Here is a 26,425-nt window from a genome sequence, read left to right as displayed (position 1 = left end):
AAGTGGGCAGTGAAGAATTCATTTCTGCGAGTCAAGTGTTTTATTTATTTAAATTTAATTCATCAGTTTAGACAACTTCATAATATAGACCTTTTCTGATGTTACATTTCACATTTACAGTGTTTGGAAAGTTGTAGTATTCCCCTCTTCTCTAGAATACTTACTCCTTTGCCCAAACAGAGAATCAAACAGTATAAAGCAGGGGAAAAGGGGAGGAGTGGGGAGAGAGCAGCTTAGCAGAAAACAAACAGCAACAGTAAAAACGCTATTGAAGGGAATTTCCAGTTTTCAAACAAAAGCTCTAAAAACGAGTGTATTTTAGTTTAATTTTAGAACTGTTTCGATTTTGATCCACTTTTGTCTTGGGAAAGCGAGTAGAAAGGAAGGAAATTAAACTCAGATATTACTGAGGAACAAGATTTATATAGCTTTTACTAAAGAATCAAATGGTTTCAATTACATATTTACATCTTTATCTCAAAACTGATAATTTCACTTACTATCTATATATCAACTCTACTACTGTGAATTTTAAGATTTTGTGAGATTCTGGCATATGTTATTGATGCTCTTCTAGCAACCAGAAGTAGTGAGCACTCAAAGAGGTCTGTGAGGCAATTTTAACTCCAGCTGTTGAGAAGTATGAATTTTCTCTCTCAACATACTTTCATGTGTTTTATTTAATGGATTTACTTTGCTAATCTCTTTTACCAAGGCAAGTAAAATCTCTTAGGACAAAAACAAAATACAAATTCTGGTTGCATAAGGATATGGAGAATTATGTTTACTTGATAAATTTGTTTGTCCTGCTTGGTGAAGCTCAATTCAGTCACAGAATTCATGCCATTTAAAGAGAATGGATTTAAAGTAAATTCCCCTTTCTCCCTCCCTCTGTCTCTCCCCGTTTCTCTTTCCCCCTCTGTCTCCCGCCCCGTCTCTTTCTCCTCTGCCTATACTAGTTAAATGGATAGTGATTAAAAAATATTGTCAGAAAGTTTCTTTATTGAGAAAGTGATACAGTCTGTGCCATGGGACACTGGGGACATAGTGAGTTTCCTACCAATGGCACTGAAAGAATACAGAGATAGGAAGACGATAGCTCCCTCTACAAGAGCTGCTAGGAACACTGACAGGTGAATGGTATACAGATGACCGTGGCCAAAGGCAGTAATGCCTCTCAGGCTAGAAACAGGAACTAGCAAGCTATTCCAGACTTTTATAAGTGGTGTCTGACTGACTTCAGATTACAATTTTTAAAGCTCCTATTTCTGTTGTTTTCCAAGTCACACTTTTCTAGGCAAAGGCTACTTTCTTGGATGCTCAGAAGTAAAATTCATATCTGGATTTGCAGAAGTGGAACATTTTATATCATCTTTATACTTAACTTGATTCTGGATAGCGTTTGAAACTATTATGGTAGTGGCTGCTGTTCCAGCTCTCTGACACTGGACTCTGTAACAATGACCTTCCCTCTTTGGCTTTCCCCACTGACTCTCTGGCCATCTCTTGTAATTTAATGTCTGCCTCTTAATCCTGTGTTTAGAGGAGTTGTGTGCTTGCACCTTGCTTCAGCATGTAGGTCATATCTCAAGCCCAGTAACTCTTCAGTGATAACAATAGGCTTCTGGCCTCATGCTCCACAGGGAGGAGGGGAACATCTGTGGTGAGTCAGGCCCAGCCTGGCCTCTGTGCCAGGAGTCCTGTGTGGTTCCCTGAGCACCGTGGAAGAGGTGGACAGCTGGCTGTCAAGGGATTGATGTTAGTTTCCCACTGTAGCTTGTGGTTAGTTGGATAGAGGGAGCATCAGAAAAATGAGACCTGCTTGGGTGTGGGAACATATTCAAATACACATCCCACTCTTTTTTCCAAGCTTCCATGGGACAGCTCAGCTGTATAAGCAGGCAGTGGAGGAAAGGAACTCTGTGGAATATGAGGTTTTCTTTCTTCTTAAGAGTGGTTGCTGAAAGCTGGCAGCTCAAGCCTCTGTTGCCCTGGATTCCTGCTGCCTTCTTCGTTGGACATTTAAGGCGTAATTTATAGAGGATGTTAGCTGTCAGTGTGATGAGGCCGTTTTTACTTTTTGTTGCTGAGAATAACTGAGCCCTGGAAAGTCAAGGGAGTGGCTGCTTTGGAAATTGCATTCTAATTAAAGGGTGTATTCTCAGGCTTCATAAACGAGATCCAAGCTGAGAATAATTTCCAAATTATTCTGTGAACTTTAACCCTGACCTCAGTGGACCACCCCCTTGTGGCTCCTACTGGATTCATGCTCCACACTGAAGTTTGTGCTTTGTCTGTCTTCCCCGTTCCTATTTGAAGATATTGCAGGCAGCAGACCTGGGATGCTGGAGTCTTTGGGGGCTTAGCTTTCAAATTGGTTGCCCTGAGTTGCTATGCTATTAAAGAATTTTTTTTCTAGAAATAATAAATAAAAGAGAAGAAATCCATATGGAATCAGACATTTCAGATAAATAGGCCACACACAATCTGGTCAAGGGATGTGCATTGTGACTCTCTTTCTTTTGAATTTTAAATTTAAAAAAGACAATTCAGCCACTTACATTTGTTAAAAAATTAAATAAAATTAGTAAAGAATTAGAACCACAAAAAACATTTTGTGAGGAAATTTTGTCATTGCAAAGTTTCTTTTTTATTTTATGAGTTTTTCATCCTTTTAAAGTTTAAAAGGCTTTCATATGCTGAAAAAATATTTTGGCATATAATTTAATTTTTGGAATGGAGATTTATTTTTCAAGTTTGTAAAACTTCTTTTTATGAGAGTACTGGCTAAAGCCCTGGCTTTTTGCTTCAGATTACCAGATACAGTACTGTATATAATTTGAAGTTTTTACTTGAAGTTTTTACTTGTATTAATAATCACTGTTCCTCTGATTTGGTAAAATAAATGTTGCAGTGGAGTAAAACCCCCAATTAATATTAATAATTTTTCTATTAATCCATAATATGTATAAACTGATAACAGATAGTAGACAACATTATGTGTCTTAAATAGACTAGAAGAGAAACAGGTAACATTTTGATCCCAGTATTTGGAGGGGGGGGTTCTAAGGTAGAAAGGAATATGTGCGTATGCACAATGTGTGTTCTTGTGCTTATGATTAGGCATATGTAATATTTTGCTTTAATTTAGGTCAAATTCCACTATCCTAATTATTGTCTATAAAGAGCTTACATTTTTCTTTGTTCCTCTTTATAAAATGCCTCAGGACTTTATCTCAGATTTTTCTAGGTCTTTCTGAAAATTCTTATTACTTAACTTTATCCTTGGACATTGCCTTTACATAAATGTATCCTAATTCTAAATGTCATTACTTAACTCCAGAAATTTTCCTTAGCTTCTTTTCTGAAGTAAATTTCCCATTAAATTAAACTATTTTATTCAGCTAATTCTCTCCTTTGTGATTTTATAGAATTCCCATGATCTGAAGCAAAGTTAGAATGCTCTACTTAAGTGGTAATCCCCATTCTACTTAACCCATTTATTCATTTTGAAGAGTTTTTTGCTCTCGTAATAGTAAGCACTTACTTGGCAGCAGAGAGCAAGGCATTCTCTAATTCACACTTGCCCACGGTCATGGAGCTGCTGTATCATGCCTTCTCACTCATCCTACTACTTGAAACGTTCCTCTGAATTTCCTCTCAACCTCAACAGGCTGTTATTAGGAACTCCATTATTTCTTTTCCTAGTCTTTGCCAACTTTCCATTGATCACCCTTTAATGAATACCATTTTGTCACTCAGGGAATGCTGTCCTTATGCAAAACAGTGAAAGAAAAGCCAATACTCAGGTACAGTATTTATATTCTTAGAGCATTTCTTACTTTGAGGATAAGGAAAGAGCATCAAGAGGCTGAGATTTAAATTTCTTCCACAGCTCTCTTTATTGAATATACATTTCAACAAGTACTATTTGGTTTTCCTTAGAATTCACTTTATATAAAAGAGACCATAAACAAGCCCCTAAATAGGTACCACCTAGTGAAGGCTGATATGTGTAGCTTTTGGGTTGTTTCCCAGATAATCTAGGAGGTTATTTTTGCATGATTATTTGACCTTTTGGAGGAATATGGGGAGCAAGTCCTCTCAGTCCATGTTTTTCAGTATTAAGGATTGAACCCAGGGCCTCACACGTGTTAGACAAGCACTCTATCACTGTATATGCTCAGCCCTTTTATGTTTTATTTCATTTTATCTTGAGACAGGGTCTCTCAGTTTCCCAAGCTAGCCTTGAACTTGTAATCCCTTTGCCTCATTAGGGAGGAACAAGTCACTCTGACTTTGGGCTTGGTTAATCTTTTCCTCCTCCATTTGGCTTTAGAAATATTTCTGTTTTTCAGTATGTTGAACAGATGTTTGTGTGGCTGCAGTTCAGAAGCTTTGGTGATTGCTATGGAGAGAAATCTGACCATCAATTATTTCAAAATCAAACTAATGGTTTGGTTTTGAGGTTGGGTCATTTTTGATAGGCTACTGTATTTATCCCATTGGCTAGTGGCGGCCATTGATCTGTGTTCTAAAATAGAGATGAACTTTCCTCACACAATTCTTCCTCAGGGTTGCTTGTCCCAGACTCATCTGGGCTTTTGCCAAGAAATTGGGGAGAACCATTGTCATTTTTTGTTTTGAGCATCATAAGGTTAGGGGTCCTGAGGCCAATGGAAACAAATTGTCATGATTCAGACCCTTTCTGTGTCATTACTTTTGACTTTGGATAAGTTATCTAAACTGTGAGCTCTAATCTCTCATTACTAAAATGGTGGTGTTAACACTAGATACCTCATTGTGTTACTCTGAGGATTATACAAGAAAATTCATATTTCATGCTTCATCAGCACAGACAAATGAGTAAATGCTCAGTGAGTTGTTTTCATTATTATTATCCTTGAGCCTAAGTATATCAGTATTAAGCCTTTGTTTTTCTTATTCATCGTGGTTATACTGGGTTACATATCCACAAGACTGGGATACATAGACCAGGTTTTACAGAAATCCTGGATATTTATATCCATAATGTACTGGCATCAATTGGTTATAAATTTCAAGCACTTGCAAAATGACAAAATGTATGCAGACCAATTTGCACAATGTAAAAAGGAGAGACTATTTCTTTGTATTCATGGAAGTAAATGTTTGTGTGTGTACCTTTTTGTCTCTCCACAAAGTGGAAGGTTATTTTTCTTGTCTTTTTCTAGATCCTTTCCATAATCCCTGCATAAGTGATCAGATTCATTTCTGTGAAGATTGTATGAAATTATTTTAAAGTGCTTTGTATACTGTAAAATAATATGCATTTATTGTTGTTAGTACTACTATAATATTATTTTTTCTAGTTTTTATTTTACCCTTCATTTTTATAAAATACCTTGATATTAGATCTTTAATCTTGCTTTTTTTTGGTCAAGAGTTTTCAATTACTTTCTGATAGTCCCATATTCTTTTGATCTTTAGAGGAGGAAACAAGATGGTGTTGAGGTGCAAGTGGCAGATGAGGTCTCATTAAGGGGAATAGGTGTCTTTCTCTCTAGTTGGGAATTCTTCAGGCCTGGGAATTAGCTTAGAAATCATCTCAAAAATGCTAACCATTGAAGAAATAAATAACATTTAATGCTTTAAGATCACAAATACTGTGGTCTAGATAATTTTAGTTCTCAAACCTCAGACTTCCTGAATCTAAATATTCTGTGAATTGACACAAATTGTTTTCGGTAAAGTATGTTGTTTATTGAATTTTTGGGATTAGGAATTAAAATGTAACTTTGAAAATTGAATAAAAAACCCATTACATTGAGCTTGAGTGCCAGCACTGACACTGTGTTATGTTGGGGATACAGTGGTGAACAATATGGTTGTGTTCTCTGCATCCAAAATGTGTGATCTGAGAGGAGAAACTGGCAGTTTATCTGGAATGATAATGTGTGTTTTAGTGCTGCTGCAGTGGGAAATGGAGGCTGTGGCGTGTTCACATAAGAGAAGCACAAATCCTCACATGGAAAAGGGGATCAGCAAGATCCTTCTAGAGGAAGTGATGTCTATGATGGTACCTAAAAGAGCTAAGTTACTGGAGCAGGGACTTGGAGTAGATGAGGCCAGTGTGTTTCAATCCCAAAACACAGCACCTCTGCAGTTCTAGAGATAAGATGTCACCAGCTTGAGGACATCTGGAGAAGTTTTATGTAAGTTGGGCTATAAAATGCTTGATGAGGTATGGGAAGAAATGAGAGGGAAAGGATCTATAAAAGAGTTAAGTGGAGGTGTAGGAAATTGAAGGAGTAGGGACTGAATGAGATTTATATTTTAATTTGCCTATATTGTGAAGGATTACTCTTGCAACAGTTTGGAAAATAAATAAGAATGGGAAAGACTGAAAGCATTAAGCGACCAATGGGAAGACTGTATTAATCTGATTGAGAAAGGAAGGTATCTTAGACTGTGGCAGTGGCAGGTAGGATTGCAAGAAGGACATGGATCCACCTTTGTGTGAGGTACAATCAGTAAGATATACAGGGCAGAGGATGGCAGGTAGTGGGAATGAGCTCACAGATTTCAGTTTGTAGTTGTGATGAAAGGAGAGTAGGGGGAAGATTTAAGCATATTGTCCAAAAAATCTTTGAAGTGATGTGCCAAGGATATAAAAGAAGGAAGTAAAAACAAGAAAGGGCCTTACAGAGAAGCCAAAAACAAAGCAATTAATAGTCCATATAGTTTTGCAGAACCTAAAGGAAGATGAGTCTCCTAGCCTCTACCTGTAACATACAGTTTTGTAGTGTTTAAGAAACAAAACCAAAAGTAGGTATGGTGGCTAAATAGAATATGTGGAAAGAGAAGATGGAATTCTGTATAATAATGCAAAATGTAGATTTAAGATTTCTGAGATGGAACAGTGTCAGGGGAGCTCAAAGCCAAGCTGTGGTCATGAGGATGTGCAACTGAGATAGTTTCCCCCAAACCTACAGTGCTTGGTCTGAAAGAGGTTTAAAGGCTTGTAAAAGCCATCATGTCAAATAATGAGGAAACAGAGGTCCAGATATGTTTTTCTAATCAACATGCTCAGTAAGAGGCAAAACAATGAATTTACCTGTTTCTTAAGTTTCTCCAAAGTTCCTCGTTGAAACTTATTGGTAGGGTGGGATAGTCAGTTGGCTATCTCTGTGTCTTTGTTACATTGTCCAGAAGTCTGCAGATGAATAGAATAGTTGATATTCTCAAAGCTAATGTATCTGAAATGAATGAGGTATCATGTAGAGTATTTGGAGATGCTGGTCTTAATTATTATAAGACTCTAAATGGCCTTTTTTCATCTCATCCAGTTAATATACAAAATTGCAACAAAAAAAGATATATCAGTGTGTGTACGTACCTTTCCTTCATATATCTATATCTATATGTATGTATGTGTGTTTATAAATAAAATTATAAATGTCTGTTTAGTTTTTGATTACTGCATGATACACATCCACTCCTTTACATGGTTTCCTCCCTGGAGCTACATGAAATCGAGTGAGGATATATGGGTGAAGATGACTTCTACGTAATATTCTCTATATTCTCTTCTGCAACTTTGATTTTCTCTGAGGTAAATTATTTCATTACATTAAAAGTAAAATATTTTAAAAAGAAAAGTCTCACATATAGCAAAAAACATTAGGGTGAGAGCTCAGTTTCCCAAAGATGTGTTAGAGTTTGGTAACCTGTAGCAAGCACTTTGGGTTACAGGTAGAGGCCAGGAGACTCATCTTCCTTCAGGTTCTGCAAAAATCAGGATGTGCTCCAAATTTGAAAGATGGAAGACTCCCAAAATAAGAACCTAAGGACTTTTGTTCAAAAAGTCATCATGAATTCCATGAGTGCAGCAGCTTAGCAATGAACCCCTCTGAGACGGCCCCTCTAAGTATTGGGCTTTCTGCCTCTAAGTAGATTATGTGTCAGTGAAGCTACGCCTGGCTGGATGCCTTGAAGGGATAGGGATCCAGTTTTACTGGATAACTAATTACTCTATACCAGTTTCATACTTTTGTTAGTAAGTTCCTGAAATTCAGAATGAAGTAATTTTTCTGGGCTTGTGCAAATCATTTATCTATTAGTTGTAAGCCGGAGGAGTTTGTATAGGAACCGTGGCCATAGGCAAACTGTAAGCCAGAGGTTCTGAGCCCTCATTTAGCCACAGCCTGTGAAGGGCTACAACCAACCTCCAGCTTTATCCATAACTCACAGGCCAGGGGTAGCTCAGTGAAAGAGACTGGTGGAAATCTTTCTCTACCATTTTCAGGAATTCTGTTTCTTCTTCATCTTAGCACAGCTAAGACTCAATACTGTAACTTGTCCCATGTTTCTTTTAACTAGCCTGTTGGGAGTTGTTGGTAAATCTTTGTTGGATTCTTCCCAGGTTCTATGAGTTCTGCAGCAAAATATGCAAAGGTCAAGGGAAATCTCTTTTGTAACAGTCAGATGGTAGTACTGTGTTAGAGGGTGAAAATTGCATTAAGTGAAACATGGAGGAGAGAGTAGGTGGAGAAATTTGTTCTGCTTTGGAACATTATTTGATTAAATACATTTTCCATGGTTCTTGAGAACTTGTGAAAACTTGGATTGAAACATTTAAGGAAAAAAAAGATTCCCACCATCTCAAATTGTCATGAATAATTGATTCATGCCAGTGTGATCATAATAAGACCATATATCTCATCTTTGGACGCTGCCCATCATTCTTCACCTTTACGAAAAGAACCCGAACATGTCATTTATGTAGAGGCTTGTTTCTGCAGGTTATTCTCACAACATTCCTTCAGCATTACAAAAGTGCTGTCACAGCAAAGGTAAATGGCAACAACAACACACCTAACTAATGGTATGATTATGAGTAATTGTCTAGCCTGTGATTCCCTGTGAGTGAGGTTCTCATAAAATTCTCATATCCAGTAGAGTTTTAAAAGTCTTATCTAACCAAATAACTATGTGTACAAATATTCAACATTGGAAATATAAAATTAAGTTCATGTTTTTACAGACTAAGTTTTCAAAATTTCAACCAAATTAAGTGGCCCGTGATTTGATCTAGATCTACATAAAAATGTAGAATAAAACATCCAGTACTTTAACTCAAATGTCCAAATCTTAACTTTTGATTTTTTAAATAACAAGATCCATTGTATATTTACTTAATTTCAAAGATTATTCCCCAATGAAATAAAAAATATTTAATCATAAAAATTTCCTTTTTAAAGTGGGTTTGAATAATACTGACTTGTATTATGAAGTCAAAATTTGTTTGGACAAAGCAGTTTGAACAAGTTCAGACCACAAAATCTTATTATTTCAATGTATTTAAACTTGGGGCTTATTAGCCATCTTGTCCCTGGACATTTGATGTAAAAAATTCCCAAGTCACGGTGAAAATCAGATGGCAGATTCTTCATCAGTTGTTGAGTGTGGTCACCATGACTATTTTACCATGCTTTCTCCTCTGCTTCTGGCTTGATCTATGCAGTCTATAAGTAATATCACATTTGACCTTCAAGGTCAGGAATCCCCTGTGTTTGACTGGTACAGAGCTTCTTTTAATTTCATTGAGACAACATCAATCATTGACTTATTTAATACTAATGAACTTTTATCTATTTCACCTTGGCTGCTTTATAAATATGGAGACACCTTGGACTTTATATCACCAAAATTTTTTTCATCTAATATTTTAAAATCACAAATTTACTTTCTCTTTTATCCTTGTGCTTTTCCTTAAGAATAATTATTCCACATCTGCCAACTATGTTCTTTTCCTCCGTGGTATCTTATCCCCTTCTTAACTTTACCTGATTTTTTTTGTTGGCCGGCTGGAACTCTCGAAAGCTCTCTCATTACCCTCCTAAATTCCATGTCCTTATGCCATATTTGCCAGTCTTATGCTGACACTATAGCAACGGATCAGTCTCAGACTTCTCACCTGAGGGTGCTGGGACTGAGTCACACGGGAAGAATGTTCTATCATGGAAAGATTAGTGCTTCTATAAATTTATGTTCTCTAATTTCAATTGATATGCCTCTGTGCCTCAATTTTTAGTGATTTCCATTTTTGTTTCATACTTGCCTTTTAATTTTATGACACATACTGTTCCATAAGGACTCAGATTACATTCTAGTTCTTTTTGACTGAGACATTTGAGGTTTTTAACTAAGCAGCATTTTCTGGTATTCAAACCCATTTTTGCTATACATTGTTATATTGCCTTAGCCCTTTTTGGTCTATATCTAGAAGGAAGGGATAGTTACTACTAAAATGATCTTTTAGTATCTGTAAGTCATACTTCTCAACTAGTCCAGTAGCTCCTTCTCAGTCCTTTTCCTTTCTGTAACTTGACAGGACATACTTCCTGCTTGAAATTCTCTCCCTTTCTGCACTCTCCTGGACTTTGGTCCTCTGTAGGTTCACTGGCATTGTTTCCTTGTCACAGATGCCTTTGATTTTCTTTCTGCCTCGGAGCTTTTCATGCCAGGTCTTCCTTTTGCTTTGTCAGTTCCTAGGCCTTCAGAGACCTCTTCATCTAAAATGAGTTTTCCTATTTCACCTAGCACTTTTTCCTTTTTAGCTGTTGCCACAATTTGTAATTTACTTGTGCAATTGTGTGTCTTATGTCTGCTGGCTGTAAGTTGCATTCCCAACAATTAATGTAATTCCAGGACCATGATAAACTTTCAGGGAATGATTTTGGATGATGGAGTCTAGGAATAAAAAATAACTTGCTTTCTCCTTTAATGAACTTTTTCTCATAGCCAAAATATGCTCCTTGCTCTTCACTCTGCATGTCTAGCATTTTCCTTCTGCCAGGCTTCACCTACGTTGCTTCCCCATAACTCCAGTTAGCAAGCAGTGTCTCAGTGGGACTCTGTTGATCCACATCTTTTCTACAGGATTCACTGATTTCCAAGATTTCAGTCCCTCTTTTGTAATATTGGACTGAGGGCACCTTAAGGGCAAGGTTGGATTCTCTTTCAGCTTTATAGCCTCATACTGTTTAGCCTGGGGCCAGGGACAGTGTTTCCTCCCAATACTTCTTCTGCATTAATTGTTACATAAATTAAAATCTTTACCTTTTAAGGACATTTAGCTTCTCTGTAGGAAACTAATAGCTTTGAATTAGCTAAGCTGTAGTGATTTCTCTTAAAATATGGGTTGACTCTAGGTCTCTTAAGAAAGGAATATTCTCAGTCTTCAGTTTATTCATATTAAAGACTCTTTTATTTATAATATTTAAAGTGTTAGTGTTACAGCTTTTTGAAGTTAATGACTTCTTTTTTTCATACTGATGACTTAATTTGGCTTATTAGCAACTTTACCAAGCAGGTATGCTCATTGACATCTATAGAGAAGGCTGAGGTCAGAAAAGTCAAGCAGTGTGTCTATAGCTGTATCTAAACTGCTAAAGTCTTGATTTTCAGCATATAGCTTTTCCACCTAGAATAAATGGTTGTGGTGGGGGTCAGAGGAAGGGTTAGGTACTTTGTAACATTTAAGGTCCTTTACAAATTGCATTACATTTACTGAGGAGATAGGTAGCTTTTCCAAGCTCCCAGTTCTAGTCTACTTCCCTAGCTGAAAATGACTACTATGTTTTACCACTATTATTGATGAGGCTGTATTCTGTGTCTGTATTGGGTCAAAAATAGCTGAAAAGATTGCAATATGCTATGCTTCAAAATTTCATCTTTGTTATGATAAATTCAAGACAATACCTGGGTTTAATATAAACTTAATATCTTAGGAAAAAGTCTTCTGTAGTTTTCAGAACTGTTTATTTATTGACTCTATAATGTGGTCTCATTCCAAAGATAGATAGAGAATTTTAGCATATGGCCTTCCTTTTGTGGTATATAGATATTTTCCATTTGTGACAAGAAGAAATTGGAACAACCTGAGCTGAAGATACAAGGTGGGATGATAATCATATCCCTTTGTGGGAAGCAGTGATTCTTGACTTCACATGCTAGCTTAAAATACTTACTGGTATCCAGCACCCATCCTTCACCCATTAATTCAGAATCATTTGGGAGAAGGGCTTTGGTATCCAAAAGATCCCTAATGAATTCCAATGTGCAGAACAGATAGAAAACCCGCAAGGTTTCCAATTATATATGCTGCCCTAGAACAGATAAGTTTGTAGAGTTGTGTGAGTATTAGTCACTAATTTGAATATTGAAGGTCTGTTTTCTTTTTGTTTCTTTTTTTAAGGGTGGCTTCTTGTAGCTAAGATTGATGACCCATAGGAACTGATAGGTGTGGTTGCCTGTTTCGGATAGCCCACAGGTTGGCTTTTTGTTTTATCACTTAGCCCTTTGAGAAACTTGTTTTCTGTAGAGATGTTAACATTTTTCAGACATGTTTCTTAATTTTAGTTCCATTGTGCAGCAATATTAATCTAAATTTCATATTATCAGAAAAGAACTATTTATTTGGTTAAATGGCACAGTGAAAGACTTCAGATATTTTAGATGTAGCCATAAAGAATTATTTGATTATCTTAGCAGTCTTGATGTATCCAATCAGAATCAAAGTGTCTTTTATATATCAGTAAAAATTTTAAGGATGAAAACTGTTTTATCTGGGGTTTTTTTTCTGAAGAATTACACATAGCTACTTCTTTCATCTTTCTTTGGTACTTTATCTTGAATTGAAGTAAGCTTTCCCTTTCATTTAAAAATTTCTGGAGTAGGGCTGGGGATTTAGCTCAGTGGTTCTGCTGCCTGCCTTGCAAGTGCAAGGACCCAAGTTCAATCCCCGGTACAAAAAAAAAAAAAAATTTCTGGAGTAAGCTGCCTCTTAATCAAGTGTTTATAGATATATTGGAAAGAATACATCCATGACTGTTATAGCTAGAGTTTGTTCTTTGAATCAAGCAAAGTCTCTTTTAATAGAGATAGTTTACCTAAGAGTCATATTAATAAGTTAAAAAAAGATCAGCTTTTTGAATAATATATGAATTCATATGGTATCTGTAGTATCTAGGCATTTGGGACAATACATAATTAGTTTCAATTCCCTTTGAGAGGGAGATGTGGATGTTAAAATAAATTGCTGATGAAGCATATACTTTGGAGAGCAGTGTGTTGAAACTATGTGCAATATCAGCTATTTCTTTCAATGGTATGGAAATACAACATAAGACTGAGAAGATTTATTGCAGGCAGTTTTAAACCATTCCTACTATATAAAAGTTCATAGTTTGCTCATTTAGGATAGTTGCTAAAGCAAGGATAATAGCAAATATTTATAGGCCTGCTGGGAAAACATTACTTCACTACAACTTCTGGCACTATTGTTTGCTGCTAATAAACCAATAACAACCATTTGTTTGCATTGAATAATCTGTGTCACAATATTTAAGCATTAAATAGAATTTGGTCATTTAATTGTCATGAGTTACTGTTTTGTGAAACACTGAACAAGGGACTTAGCACAATAAGAAAACTTAGAATTGTAAGCAAACATATTGAGAGAAAGGGGAGGAGTAGAACTTTTAAAAGTTGAAGAACTTATAAAAAGTGAAGAAATGGCCTGTATGGAAAGCACTGTTTTGTTATCAGGAATAAATATTCCTAGCTAAACTTTTCTTGCAGGATAGAATTGTGAATCACTCACACTTCAAAGATTTCACTTTTACTGTGGGTATGAATTAGGCTACAATACACACAATACATAATTATAAAACCATACACAAGATTTTGCTGTCCATTTTTTTTTGAGACACAAAAGCAAAACATTGTACATTCTCATCTTTTGCACAACTCTTTAAAGTCTCTACTCTGACACTGGTGAAGACTCATGGTTATCTGAAATGTGTTGAAAATCTCCTTCCTGAAAGATGGAGCCCATTACTTCACTGAGGATTCGTCAATCCTTGGTCATCATCTTGCCCAGGCTTGCTTATTTTGAGACACTTTAAGTTCATGATGTGTTCTTTGCGTTCATTAAGACTAAAGAAAACAAGTTTGTTGTAACACTACCTGGGATGAAGGCTGCAATTCAGTTTGTTTCTTTGATGACATCTAGAGCGTTCAAGTAAAAATATTTAAAGGCTGCAGTTCACGGAGTACATGCTTAATGTGCAAAAAGAGCATAGCCATGGGAGCGTTCATTTTCTGCAGTTAATGTTATTTTTTTTAATAAAAACAAACAAACAAAAGTCCAATCACTAGTTTGTGGGGCTAAAAGACAAAATTGGTTAACTCAGAGTCAGAGTCTACAGTGTTGGCATGACTGAGTAGGTATGATTACAGTCTGGTCAGTAATAATGACAGATTTTAGTGTCCTATTTTAGAGTGTGAAACACTAAATTACAGTGAGTTGAAAAATAGGTAGTTTATAGTCCTAGAATAGCATTGCTCAGGGGCCAAAGACAATTTTAAAGCATTTGGGAATAGCTTTATTCTTCTGCCTCTTGATTGAAGGTGTAATATTATTTTCACTTCTTTGCATGTTAATATAAATGGGGAAATACTTGTGGGTGGTCTCTTTGGAGGACAAGCATGCACATCTTCATCCTAAACATATTCCTGTGGTATTCTTTTGGCACACAACTTTAAAAGTCAGTCCTTTGGAATATTTCACAAAGAAGCTTCTTTGCTCAGAGAACTTGATTTTTATAGCTCTCCCTAAGGACTATTTCAACTAAAAGAGTTTCCAGCTATCCAGGCCTGCTGCAGTGGCCTTTACTGTACCTTGGGAACTTGCTGCTGAAGTCTCATGTACTTGACATGATTATGTGTGAAGACTTTGGGAAAACTGGAGGTGTCACTGATGACAGAAGCAGACAGCATAGTGCTCTTCTTTTAGTAGGAAAGGTACACGTGTTGCAAACCAGTTAGCTTGACTTCAAAACAGATAAAATAGTAGTACTTATAAAGCATCTAGAGGAAAGACAAAAATGAAATAACAGCCCCAAATTTGACTTAATTGTCTCTCTTTTCTTTATAAGAGTGAGATGTGGTGAAGGGACAGCCAGCACACAATACCAGTACTTAGCACAAGATTATGCATACTTAGAAAAGGTGAGGTGTGGGTCCTGTGGTTTGGATTCTAATCCTGAATACTCATTTGTTAGGGGACGTTTGTTAGGGGAAACTCTCTTTCTGCTTCAGCTTCTGCATCTTTGAAACATACTTGGAATGTTTTAGCTCTTATAGTTGGTGAAGCTCTTATAGACATGAAGATCTACATGGACATACTTTGTTAAATGTCTCAGTCTGTAGATGGATGTTGATTATGCACAAAGATGACAATAACCAGTTACTGGGGTACAGTAATACATATAGGGTCATTTTCAGCTATGTGATAGCAAGATTTTAATAATTATTTTAATTGATATTATTTAAATGGGTTTTCAAATACATTACAAGGTGTTAGTGAAGTGAGTCCTTATATTAACTCTTTCCAGATTATTTTCTATATATTATGCCATATACCTGTATATATTATTTATGTACATGTTGACACTGAACCATAGACCTGTAATCTTGGAATGCTCAAGTTAGGGAAAGTGCCTTAGAGATAACTGTGTTCAACCTGTGTGTTTCTCAGTTGACAAAGTGGGACTGGAGGAGGTAAGGAATTTGTTTAAGGGTATCCAGGTAGTTAGTGACAGAAGCAGGCTGCGATTCTTGAAATGATCTTTGGTTATCAGTGAGAATATATAGTAACTGCTTTTAATTTGTCAACTACAGTATGGGATTTGAAAGTCTACATTAATAGAAAATAATTACTTAAATTAATAGGAATTTTTAAGGTCCTAGGTGGGTAAACTTATTCATTTTTCTGTCAAATTGTCCACTTGTTCTTCTCTCAGAGTTTGACTTTATGACAGAAATCACTATTGGGCAGCATGCTAGCCATCCGTGGTTCCACTATGAGAATTACAATTTTTCCAGTGGCCTGAATAAGGCAGGAGATAGGAGAATCCTTGGTGAAAGAGCATGTTTTTCAGACCACGCAGGGCATTATGCATTACCAAATGTGTTGCTCAAATAAATGCTGTGGAGTTGGAAAGAGGCTGAGAACTACTGCTCCAGAATTATGTTTTAATTAAGAAAACTGTTTTAGAAAATTAGAATAAAGTATGAAGATGAATACAACTCAGAGTGATAGTCTATTTGTAAAATCTAAGAGTATTCCTAAGAGCAGCAGCATGATTCCTCTACAACCTTTCATTTCATTATTGAAGAACATCAAATCATTCATGCTGTTCTCTCTAGCCTGAGACAAATTTTCACTGTATTTCAATTTAAATAGATTTTTTCTTTTTCAGAGAAATGGATGTATCTCATCCTTTCTTGGAAAGTACTTAAAGTATAAGATTTCTATAAATGTTTCCTAATATTCTAAATTATAACTGTATTTTACATTTCTATGCAGTTGATGGCTACTTTGTATAGCTGCCTTAGGACCCTTTTATTGGGAGTGCTTTGAATGAAATTTAAGTATTTCAGCCAGCTTCTGGTCACTTATACTGAAAGTGGTCTTGTAAGTGAGTAATTTATTATGGTAATGGCTTACATGGAAAAGAAGCACCAAATCTGGAAGAATACTGCCAGGAAGGCTTATGGAAGTACATTCTATTGTTTTTCTAGTATTTGTTAATGTTTATAATTTGAATTAGGCAATAAATAGTCCAGTGGACAGTGTGTATTCCCTAGCCAAACTGGCTCCTCTCAGGTCGGCAAAGGTGCTGGGGGTGGTTTCTGCCTGTGTTGTTAGTCTGGCCTGAAATCTTTACTCTTTCTTTTCAAGAGGCCTGTTCCTCATCAGGTCTTGGTTGAAATGCCCTTTGTAGCTATTTGAATTAATTTTTTTTTTGTTATTCTGTCTGCCAGTAATACTTTTCCTTTGTGGCACTTGCCGTAATTTTAAACTGTGTGCATTATTTCTTTATTTATATGTTGAATGTTTTCTTAACCCAATTTAGCTAGTCTTAGCATTGTGTCTGATATATAGTAGATATACAATGAAGTATTTGATAGAAATGTGTAAGACAAAGAAATCACTATTCTACTATAATGGGTACTTCTATCCACTATTTAGTTTCAAATGCTAAAATTTTTTGTTGTATCAATTTTTATTAGCTCCAGTTATTAATGATATTTTTGTCTACTGTTGAGATATAGAGTAATAATATACTTGTACTATTGATGAACTCAATGTGAAGTTCATGATGATGAATAAATTTGACATTTTCAGTTTTTCAATTCATTTGAGTGAGAAATAAGAGTTAGTGTTATAAATATGTATGCGATGGTTGTGGGGTTCTAAGGACAAATATAATTACTGCAGATTCTAAAAATCATTAAAGGATGTTAGAAGAAATCAGATTATATCAGGGAAGTAGAGGAAAAGGGAACTGCTTTTATTTTCCTTATTTACTTTTCTAAGAAAGTATGATATACTTATTAAGATTCTAAACAACTGAGATTAGAATGTGCACCAGAAGATTATTGTTTCCTGCTATACTTCCATTTGTGTCATTTTTTAATTTTTATTTTTTTCAAAGTGGCGACTGTTCTCATTATTGGAGCAGATATTCAGGATAACATTGCATGTATATGAGGCACTGGGACCCCACATTTGATAGATGCTTGTTGCAGGACTCTATGAATTAATGAATACAATTTGGTGGAGAAGGCAAACTTTTAATAAGTTTTGCCCTTAGGACAGAGAGGACAAAGCCTTGAGCTTCTCAGAGGAACCTTTAACAAATGAGAAGATCAGATGAAATTTGACCTAGCTTTTGAGGTAAAATAAGAGGAGTAGAGAGCACCCCAGGAAGAGGAGCAATATGTGAAAGGCACAGGAAGATGAATAATTGTGAAGTTTTTGAGAATTTGAGAAATTTAGTAGCGTTAGAACATGGGAAAGTAAGAGAGAATGATAGAATGCAAGATTGAGGCAATATTGTGAAGGGTCTGGTAATGTGTTATGCTTTTACCCTGAAGATTTAGGAGTGAAGCTCTCATCTCTAGGACATTAGTATACACTTAAATAGATTTTAGTTTGTTTTATTTTTTAGAAAAATGTTTGATAGTGATGTAGAAGATGGGCCGAAATAGAAAAATCTGGAGACAGTGAGCTCTGGGTAAGAGGCCATAATAGCATAGATAAGAAATGATGTGTGCTTAAACTCATGTTAGCAGGAAGATCAAGAAAAAAGAAGGCACACAGAGGCATTTAAGGGTATTTGTGTGCAGGGCATACAGAAGAGGGCTTATTGAGTCAGTAGGTGTCAGGTGCTTTCGGGTGAGCAGAGAAGGGCCAGCTTTGTAATCTGAGGTTGTCTTTGGGGTGTGTGTTCTCTTTCCCACTCCCCTTGGCCCCTTTCCTCCCCTTCCTCCTCCCCCTCCAATTTTCCCCTTCCTCCTCTTTCCTCTTCTGTTGTTTCTTTCCCTAGTTTATTATTTAATTTTCCTTCCCATTTTGTCCTTGTTTTCTTACATTGTTTCTTAGATTTGTTTTGTTTTCCTTTAGAAGAGGATCTTCATTAAAATATCACACATACACACACACACACACACACACACACAAATACCTCTGTTATAGTTTGGATAAAATACTCTCCCCCTGGAAAAAGGTGGGGCTTTTGGAAGATGATTAGATCATGGGGAGCCTAACCAAATCAATGCGTTAATCAGTTGATGTATTCATAACTGAATGTGCTGTTGGGAGGTGGGGCTTGGTTGGAGGAGGAAGGTTACTGAGGGCATGTCTTTGAAGTATATCTCTCTAGCTGGCTCTTTCCTCATGCTCTTTGTGGCTGCCATGAGGTGAGTTGCTTTCATTGCCTTGCCCCTCTGTCTTGTTTGTGCCCTGGAGCCAGCAGAACATGAACTCAAACCTCTGAAACTGTGAGCCAAAATAAACCCTTCCTCTTTTAAGTCGCAAGTGTCAAGTATTTTGTCACAGCAGTGGGAAAGCTGCCCCTTTATCACATTCCTGCACAATGTTGCTTCAAATTATAATTTTTCTATATGTACACTTAGATGCTGTATTGAAAGAGAATGTTTATGACCAAAATCTGTAGATTTAAAGTTCCTTTAGTGTTTTACCCATTCACCAGATGTTACTAATTCATTGAAAATAAAAGTTGAATTGAAAATTCCAAAATATCATCAATGAAAGCAACCTTTTAAGCAGTTAAAAAGTGAATTCAGTTTTACTAGAATATATTGTTTTTCAATCATAACAAAATCTCATGTCAAAGATAAAAATTAGTGATTTACCATTTCAAGTAAGTTTCCAAAGGTGAAGAATGTTTTTCCAGTATCACTAGTCTTGGTTTTGATAAGATTCTGAATGTGTCATTACCTTTGGCTGTTTATAAACTGGGAGATTCAGCTGGCATCGTTCTCGTGCTGATGTCTGAGTAGGGAAAACCAACAAGCTCAGTGCTGTCATTTAACTTACTTTCTCTACCTTCTAGACCTTGTCTTTAAGAATATTAAGCTGAAATTAGTCATATTAAATCTGGTCTACTTTGGGATTTCTTATTGTATGAGGTGATAAATATCCCTAAGATGTTTGCCAGTAAGGTCTTTGAAAATGTGTTCCCTGTAATATACCTTAATGCCTAGAATATTGCTTAGGAACATAGTGTATAATAAAAATATTTATAATGACCTATCATAGTCACTCTACAGCCTAAGTTGCCTTGATAGAGTTGTTGCAGTTTAATGGAAAAATTAGGATAAGAAAAATTATATAATCTCAATCATGTGAATCTTTAAATGTGGTTAATGAGTTTGTTCCTCTGTGTCTAGTCATTTGCTGATGTGTATGTTTTGATAACATTTTTTTGCTCACTAGTATTCAGTGTCTCGATACTTGATGAAAACAAGAATGTAAAATTCACATTACAAATATCAGCCCTTAAAATTTTAAATAGCCCTATAAGGGAAGCAAGATTTTAATCTCAGGAGTAGATAGGTGAAAATAATGAGAAAATGGCACTATTTTTACATATTCATGAACATACTGAAGTATTCCCACTATTTACAGCTTGAATTTGTTGTTCACATACAATAGAATTTAACATTCATGTATTTCTGAAAGTTTAAAAAAACCTTGTTGCACCATTTTCCTGAATATTGTTGTTAGGTTAAGTTGGATAAGCAGCCTGTTGCTGAATTCTTAAAGGAAGAAACTTGTCAGGGTCTTCTGTAGGAATTGGACATGATTATTAGGACTTTGCTAGAGGTTGTCTTAGAATTTTGCCTAAGTGCCAAATTTTCAAACTATGTCAGAAAATACATCCCCTCTAATGTTATTAGAACTAGAGCACGAAGGTTTCCTTGTTATGGACCATATTTTTAAGGAATTTATTGAAATCCTCCAGGTAGCACATACTCTCCAATGAACATTGAGGGTTGTAAGCTCTATTAAAGGTCTAGAGGAATTAATAATAATAAAAGTTGCTATTCTTCTGATTTATTCTCTACCAGAAATAAATGTACTTCTTAAAGGTTCGGTTAGCAATCTGTATGTTCCTCAGTGTAGGTTTCCTATCTCTTTACTGGAATGTCATTTGCATATCTACTACCTCAGTCTCAAAGGGATACCAGTTTCACTTGTACATTAAGTTCAGTTTGCTTTTATTATTGAAAGGCAAAAAAACTTTTAGATATATAATTTGGTCCTGACTTTTCTTATGCTTTTTTAAAAAAGGTTACTTAACTAGTATTTTTGATGCATTTCTCCACACATCCTATATTTGTAACTGAATCTTTAATTCCCTTGTTATAACAGAGAGAATTTCTTGAATCCTTGCTACAGTTCCTCCATTCTCATATTATGCTTTTACAGCAATTCCCTAGACTCATGAAGGTGAAGGATGAAGTTTATAATGGTACTGAATACCAAACTGTTGCTTGATTTATTCAGAAAGGTTGTTATATGCTGGGATCTAGTGACAGCTTAAAAGCTAGTATAATTCATCATCATCAGCTAATTTTCTCTGGGTATCCACTGGGTGCTGAACATCACACAAGGCTCTTTGTCAGGCTGTGTGTGCCTGGTAAGTTTGATGGAATTCTGAGAATATGGGACCTTGTCTTTAAGGAACTCTGTGCTATTAAGGCAAGTCAGCCAACGCCCAGTGTTGTCAGTATGTGTGTACAGAATGTATGTAACTAAAAACACTAGTTTTCCAAAAGAGTCATGAAAATAAATTGAGGTCCCATTTTCATTAATATCTATATTTCTACCAGGATAAAGAGGTGATGTCCAATAGACCAAGTATAAGAGTCTGCTCTGGTCCTGATCTTGGCTCACAAGCATACATTTATGCATGTGTGTACAAGCCAATATATTTTTGTTTCTATACGTACAATTTTACATTGTTTTTTCTTAATGAGTTCCTGTTACCCCTCTCACAAATGTATGTATACTTCATCTTTCCCCATTAGAGACAAATCACAATCACATCCAGGTGATACATGTAAAGCTAGTGACATGGTGGTCCATAGACTTCAAGATAAAGTTTATTTCTCCCATGAAATGGTTCAAAATCTTCTCTAGATCAAATTTGGATGTAGGGTCTCATAATCCTGTAATTCATGGCTTAAAATGTATCTGTATAATGGTAAAGGGGTATAGCACGACCGCAGTGTAGACCTAAGGTACAGTACTGGGCTAAGGAATATATACAGTATCACTCTGGTTAGGGACAGTATGTAAGAGAATGGACCATTTGTAAGCATCCAGTTGTTGAGTTTCTTTCCTGACTTGGTCTGAGTTCTGTATCCATCAGGTTTCCCACTGCAACATTTTCCACTAAACTTTCCCTTTTTTGGTGTCCTTTAAGACCAACTTTGACCAAATGGCTTCAGGGAAGATTCCCTTGAAGGGGCTCAACCAGTTCTTCTTTAGGTGGTAATAGGTTTTAGATTTAAGAATTTAAAAATCTAGTTGCTAGGGCTAGGGATGGAACTCAGAGGTAGAACTCTTGCCTAGCATGCATAAGGCCCTGGGTTCGATTCTCAACCCCTTAAAAAAAATTAAAAAACAAAACAAAACAAAAACCTAATTGCTATTTTGGGAAAAAACTCTATTCTCCAGTTTTTTTTCTTTTCTTTTTTTTTTCTTAACATTTGAAATTTTCTGCAATGGCCTGAAAGCAGTAAAAGTTGTCCATTTAGGCCAATAAGATAATGATCTTACAGGATAAAATAGTAGCCAGAAGTAAGGATGTAAGGACTGAAAGGGAAAAGGGAGGGGGAGAGTAGTGAATAGCTATACTGTATGTATATGTTAAGAACTGAATCTTATTATATGTATAGTTGAGTTCTCAGATTTTTAAGTTTTATACATACTTTCTTTGAATAAACAATTAAATTCACAAGAAAAAAATTACTTCAGGGTGGAACAGTCACAAGCCTTTAGTTTCTAGTGTAGGGGTATTCGTGGCTATATAATTTCCTTCATGTTGCTGTTGGTTGCCTATCTATCACTGTACTTTTTTGGAGGTGGTAATAGAAGACTTCATTTTCTGGTAACTGGCACCAAAGTTTGTCTCAACTAATAGTTGACTGTGGTTCTTTACCTGGTCACTTTAGTTGAGTTTGAGGCTCTCCCTATCTCCTGTAGTCTGATTTCATGGCTTCCTGTCACTGGCTGTACTGGTGTGGGTGGTGACGTGACCCTGGTTGGTGCTCTTTCCCCACATTTTATCTCTTGCGAATGACTTCTCTGAACTCTCATGAACAGGGAATAGTGAGGCACTTGAAAGAGCCTGGGGTTTTAGGCTTCCACACTTCTTTCGCTTCCCTAATATCTCATATTCCATTTTCTGGCACTTTAATCAGCACACTAAATTGAGATGGTAACAAATAATTGCTCTATTGCAGTTTGGCTGACATCCATGATTATCTGAACTTTAGTGGTCCCAGATCACTGATTATGAAGGCTGTTGTGCACAGTTGTATATATGTGAACTGTATAAACTCCCATGGAGGCTGGAGCTTTCCTCTACCCACCTGGGCTTGTCCTCTAGCTGGAGTGGCTTTTGGAAATTTGCCTACAGAGAGAGATTCACTTTATTTGGATTTACATAAGAGCAATTTTTTTTCATGTTGCTGGCTAGTAATGTGTTATTTACAAGTGAAACAGCTTTTAATAAAGCTGTCTGCTTTTGTTAGTTTTTTACCTCAGAAAAATGGAGTTTGTCCTTTTACTATTGTGACCACTAAAGATCATAAGTTCAGTATACCAATCCCTGAACAGTTATGCAGAGTACCCTAATGATCTGCCCATAATATGTACACAATCTTTATCCCATAAACTGATGACATCATGTTAGCTAAATACTACCTCTTAATATTGACCTTTGGCTAGGATCTAGTGTTCTCCTTGGTCCCATTGTTGCTATTACTTAGCTGGCTTTACAATCCAATAATCTACTCTTGATGTACTTTTTATATTGGATCACGGTTCTTAGTTTCAAACTTTTTGACTTGTACTTTGCCGAATCAGTGTCTGTATCATACAAAAAAAGGTAAAGGGACCCAAAGCCAGGGCTGGGTCTAGGATATATATCAAAAGGCAGTTCTGTATCTGTCCAAATGTCAACATGCCTGTTACACTGAAACTTAAGAGTGCTGCATGCCTCTTAATGAGAGGTCTTCTTACACGATTTGTTGTCCTTGAATGCTAGTAAATCCTACTGATAAATTTTGAAGTTTCAAATATTTGAGGGTTTTGGTTTATGCTTATTATTACCAATAACTTTTAGCCAGTATCCAGTCTAATTTTACTCTAGTATATATTGGTTAATGTTTGTCCATGCTGAACTTAATTAAGTGAAGTATTTATGAAGTGTTATCTATTGACAATACTTGACTGCTTTTATGTAAGGGTAACACTTGAATACAGCTTAGCAGGTACTTTTTATATGACTGTGTATATACAAAAAGAAATACCAACAATGATTAAAACATATTTGCATATAGAATTTGTGCTGAAACATCAATAAAATTAAAGAAATGTTTAACTGATGTCTGGAGATCAAAGTATAACTAGTAACCATAACATATTCATTGCCTGGCTATTGTTTTGAGAATTCTGAGTAAAGCCTCTATTTTTTTTAAATATACTGCAATAACAGTAGCACTTTTCAGACTTATGCTTGCCCGTTGATTCTTTAAAAAAGCAAAGAAATGCCTTTTACATCTTTTTTAAAAATCATAGATATATTTGTTCTGAATGTGCCCAGTTTTGCCTATTAGAAAATTAAGGAGTTATTCTTTAAAATAGAAAAAGAAAAAAAATGAAAGGATTATTGTTTGAAAAGCAACCAGCTTAAAAATAATGTAGTGTGTAAAAGAAATTTTAGAAAGGTCATGCCAACGTGTCAGTTTTTTAATTGAATTAATGTTTTTATTTGTACTAAAACACTATGGGCATTTTCTACAAAATGTTTATAAATACATAGTCATTTATTATTTAGATATACTTTTATACAATTGTAAATAATTATAGGTGAAATGACTTTCATCAGTTAAATCAAGTGATAAAAATACCTGTTGAATCAGGGAACAAAGAGATACCACAGTAAAATATCATCTTGCTGTAAGATTATATGGGAAGACATGATATTTTAATATGTATTATAAAGTTCATAGAAGATAATCCATAATAAATCTTGCTAATTTAAACTGAAAGTTATTTGTTCTCAAATTCACGAGTGGTAGTCTCATATTATCCAAACAAGTTAACTAGAAACTCTAAGGTGTGATGATTGACACAATGTGTATCCAAGTTTGTGTTCTCTTGAGGATAAAAAATATCCTTAGAGATAAAACTATAGTTGGTGGAAATACAGTAGTATTTGTTCATCCCTGGCTTATAATCTGAGGACATTTTTAGTAAAATAGTCATATCCTAACAGAAAATGTAGATCTTCTTCCTTAACTATTGTTTTGAATTTATTTTTTATAAAGTTGTGATTTTTCTGAAAAACTTAGACAATGTTTGGATTTCATCCGAAGCATGTTTATGCACAGAGGTGTTTTGGATTGACTTATAGAAAAGCACAGTGTTAGTGACATAATAGTACACAATTAAAATAAAAAAGCTAAATAGGGGCCAGGGATTTAGCTCAGTGGTGTCACCACCTGCCTCGCAAGTTCAGGGTCCTAAGTTCAGTCCTCCTTGGTGCCAAAAAAAAAAAAAGCTAAATAGTATATCAGAGAGAAATGGGAGAATTATGTGGTGGAGAGCAAGGAGAGGGAAAAACACATGAAGATCTGTCATTATCTCTTACTTTGTAAGTGAAGGTTCTGATGTTCCTGAGAATGAAATAACTTTATCAAGCTCAGAGAACCTGGAAATACTGACTCTTGGATTCAAACCACAAGTTTGTCTTGTTCAAAGTCCACATTATTCCCACAATTTGTTGTTCTAGTATCTTCTTTGAGGAAAACTACAGCAGTTAAAACTTGTCCCATATAAAGGTGACAACTCATCCTAGTTTGTCTGGGATTTACCTGTGTTTAAAAGTAAAATTTCTTCATCTCAAGATAACCCCCTCCTTAGTCTTGAACAAATTGGGATGATTGGTCATCCCACTTGATATCCTCCTAGCCATGTTAAGGATAGAAATTTGATGGAATTTTATGTAATTGTCTTCAAAGAGTAAACTATGCCTGGAATGGACAATTTCCAACAAAACTACCTGATACCATTACTGCACCACAATAACAATCAGATCTTGTACACATTATTTGCTTTCTGAAATCCATCACACTAGTTATATTACTAGAAGACCATCACCTGAACATTTCTTTCTTGTGAAATTTGGTGTCTTTTGAGTCGTTTGGGATAGGGGCAGCAATGTATCCCTGTATGGATTGGTTTATAGACATGATAGAAACTGCCAGATGCCTACATTCTGTTAGGATTCAAGTTCCGCCTAGGATCTGCATACTGAGAAAGAAAGACTTAGATCAAGGGATGAAAAACAAAGACAGTAACTCATTTAGTTTAGTTGATTTTAGCCTAAATTTACATTACATAGCAGTAAAAATCTTATGTAGTTTTAACATATAAGTCATACTGAAGTAACTTTACATCTGCTTTTAAAGTTGTTACTGTGTATAGATGCATACTTTATATATATTATATTTAATGTAGAATCATATATATATTTGATATATAGTATTTTATACATATGTATAAAATGTTTGTGTACGTGGGTATCAGTGTGTTCATCCTATAGTGACTATGGAGTAGCAGAGCAATGTGCACCAAGAAAAACTTTGTGAACTATCCTTGAAAAAAGTAATTTACATTTACACAAAGTCATTTTTTCTCCTCCATATTCTATATTGGTTGTTTTGTTACTGGTAATTTTAAATCCTGAGGATTTAGTTTTGATTTTCT

General features: G+C 35.6%; 1 protein-coding gene across 4 annotated transcripts in view; it reads left to right on the top strand.

Annotated features, from left to right (window-relative positions):
- The window catches only part of Mdfic (MyoD family inhibitor domain containing), an 86,849-nt gene that overhangs the window by 20,165 nt on the left and 40,259 nt on the right, over positions 1-26,425 (top strand). The gene's annotated exons all lie outside the window — the stretch shown is intronic.

The sequence above is a fragment of the Heterocephalus glaber genome, unplaced genomic scaffold, assembly GCF_053883595.1.
Source record: "Heterocephalus glaber isolate CG9 unplaced genomic scaffold, H.glaber_assembly_v1.0 deba00000546, whole genome shotgun sequence".
In the NCBI taxonomy this organism is placed as follows: Eukaryota; Metazoa; Chordata; class Mammalia; order Rodentia; family Bathyergidae; genus Heterocephalus; species Heterocephalus glaber.
The sequence above is the reverse complement of the archived record's forward strand: the minus strand, read 5'-3'. Positions and strand labels throughout refer to the sequence as shown.